The sequence below is a fragment of the Nipponia nippon genome, unplaced genomic scaffold (assembly GCF_047370975.1).
Source record: "Nipponia nippon isolate SJK-2023a ecotype South Korea unplaced genomic scaffold, ASM4737097v1 scaffold_77, whole genome shotgun sequence".
Lineage (NCBI taxonomy): Eukaryota > Metazoa > Chordata > Aves > Pelecaniformes > Threskiornithidae > Nipponia > Nipponia nippon.
In genome coordinates this window covers 162,273-165,519 of record NW_028262399.1, presented here as the reverse complement: position 1 = coordinate 165,519, position 3,247 = coordinate 162,273, and positions in this window count along the sequence as shown.

Sequence of the window (3,247 nt, the reverse complement as noted above, 5' to 3'; positions counted from 1 at the left end):
TCTTCAAGCACAAAGCTGTAGTTTTCTGAGGTTTGCCAATGGATCTGAGTTCCCCATAACTTGTGCAGCTTCTTCCAAAGCCCTGCTAATGCTCCTCAAGCACCCAAGATGTCCCAGCTCCAAGACTCACTTGAATCCTCTCTTTATCTTCATATCCCAGCACTGAACTGCACATCCTCCTCCTTCTTCTGCCTCAGAGTCAAAACTCAACCTGTTTCACCTCAGCCCAGGAGGGTTTTCCATCCTCCAGGCTCATGGATGTTTCCTGAGGTCCAGAAAAGTATGGGGAGGGAAAGAGGGAAGGAGAGCAAGGTCAGCTCCTGGGGCATGACAGAGCACAGCCACTCCCAGCAGCAGCCATTCCCTGTCTCCTAAGCTGAGCCATGGCTGCAAACATCTGTATCATCCCTGATTTGCACAGGAGGGGCCTTCCTTCCTGCCATCTTCCTGGGACAAACATTCTCCTCGCCTCCTCTGCCAACAGACATCAACTGCTTTCCATTTCTGGGCTCAGACATGGTTTAAGGATTCGCTAAATCCATCAGCCATCACCTTCTTTCTCCCTGACATTCCCTACGCTCTCTACCAGACCCACACACGGCCAATCACTGCTGCTCAGGGCCACTCACACTTCAGAAGAATCCTTGAGCTTCCTGGATCTTCCTGGTGCTTGTTACAATCGTCCTGGTTTCCGCCAGAGCTCACGGTGAGCTTTCTTGTCCATAACAGGGCTTTTATGACCACCTCTTCTGAAACGGGTGGTTTTTTCTGTAGTCACAGAAAAGCACCAGCTACATCCAAAGAGATGCTGAGTGAAGTGCCAGTAAGAACCTGATGAGCAACCCCCATGGCTGTGGCTTCCTGGCAGGGCGTCTGTCCTGAGAAGGGGATCCAGCCTCTGCCACTCTCTGCTGAGGGAAACCAGCAGTGTCCATCTATATCTATTCTATATCTATTCTAGATACTGAAATTCTTAGAGAAATCTCACAGACACCTGAAGGATTATTGAAGGATTCTTGACAGAGGCCATACCAGATTTGCATCTCAGGCCAAGGGAAGGATGGTTTGGGCACTGTCCTGGGATTTTGGAAACTGAAACGTCTCCCCTCTCCCCAGCATCCTGCCCTCCTCAGTGAGCAGTGTGAGAAACTCTGCCAACTAGGTCTGATCTTAGAGTTGTGTGGGTAACTTCTGTCTAACTGCAGGCAACGTTGTCCTGCCAGCTCAGGGTTTGAGTTGAAACCATTTCAGTTCACATGACCTCCATCTTCCCTCTGACACTGGCTGCTGTGTGACACAACTGTCCCGGCTCTCCCGGCAGAATGGGCAAAAGTTTGATGCCCGAACTCGAACATCTCCCCGTGCTGGAAACGTGAATGCAGCAGGCTCAAGCCATGAAACTGAGCTTCCCATAGGACCAAATCATGAGAACATCCCACAGGCTGTGGGACTTTCTCTTTACTGACAGAGAATTTGTGAGTTCGGGCAATACAGCTTCACCTATTTGTACCTCTCTCACAAGACACTGAAAGAGAAGGCACACTTCTCTGGACAAAATGCTGAGGTGTTCCCAGGAATCTCAGGAGGCATGGCACACCGATTCCTGGGTTCAGGGAGCTGGTCCAGTGCCTCATCTCCATTGCTGCAATGGTGGCATCGATGCCTGGCTCATGTGCAGACTGCGTACAGGGATGTTGACATTCATTGAGCAACCTGCTTGGACCTCAGAGCTGGCCCTGCTTGGAACCAAAGGAAGGACTAGAGACCTCCTGCATACAGAACAATTCCCCCCTGAATTGTCCCAGGAGCCAGTGCTGGGGAGACCCTCACTTCCAGCTGAATCCTTTCTCCTGGGGCACACTGCAAGGCGCAAGTGAGTGGAACAGATGGTGGGAAAAGGGACTACAGGGGTGTCCGGTCCAGGCTCCCACCAAAGGGTGGGGAATCACCAAATGCGGGTCAGGTTGGCTGTGACTTTGCAGAGCTGAAAGCTGAAAACCTCCAAAGATGGAGATCACAGAGAGGCTCTGGGTGTCCTGCTGCAGTGCAGCATCACCCTCCTAGTCAGTTTTTCCCGAGGCCCAGTCTGAAGACCCCGGGAAGAAGCCTGTGGCTGTGGTCTCTGCCATACCATCTGCCATCGCAGAAGAGCTTGGCTCCACCACCTCTCCAGGCAGGTGTCACCTGCTTTTAGGCTGCCCTGTGCCTCCCCGTCAGCAGACTAAAGAGGCCCAGTTGCCTCAGCCTCTCCACACAGCTCATGTGCTTTAGGCTCCGAAGCCCATCGTAACAGACTTCCTCTGGGCCTTCTCCAGTTTCTCCATGCTCTTTTCAAAATGGAAACCCATGGGCTCGTATGGCGTCCATCATAACTCCCATGCCCTTCTCCTCAGAACAATCCTCAGCCAGTCAGGTCCCAGCCTGTCCTGATGCACGAGGTTATTCTGCCCCCAGTGCCCTCTTTGCGTTGTAAAACTTCAGGAGGTTTCTGTTGGCCAAGTCCCTACGTGTGTTGAGGTCCCTCTGGACTGAAACTCCGACACATCAGCATTTGAGGTTTGTGGGCCAGTGTCTCAAACAAGATAACACTATGGGGAATTGCAGGACACTACAAGTACAGAAAGAGAATGACATACTTAATGGAGTTGCTACCCAAGGTTGAAAATGACCACAGCAACCATCTCACAAATGCCAAAAGAGGGCACAAAACAAGAAATGCATGGCCAATGGGGGAAGGTTTAATAGGGCAGGCTGTTCTTTTTATGGCGTATTAGGATAGTAAAAGAGAAGCACTTGTAATTTCAAGGAATGAAAAGAGAAGCAAAGGATGCTGTTGACCTTCTTTGCTGATGGCTCCTGTTTTGCCTAATGAAATCCAAGGACCACCAGAGCCTTCCCCACAGAGCTGCTGCCCAGCCACACAGCCCCTGGCCTCTGTCATTGCATGGGATTAGTGAGCCTCAAGGCAGGGCTTGAAATTTGTCTTTATTGGACATCATGATGTTCCTTTTTGCCCATCAGTCTGGCCTGTCTTTGTGCTTTGGGATGGGAGGTCTGCTCTCCTCAATAAGGTGTCATCTACAAATGCTATGAAAAAGCACTCTCTCATCTCCTCCAGGTCTTTAAACACATTGTAAACAGGGCAGGTGGCAGGACAGACCCCTGCAGGACCCTACTAGCTAGGTGCCTCCAGGCAGAGTACCTCGCATTGACTACATCCCTCTGAGCCCGACCACCCATCTGTTTA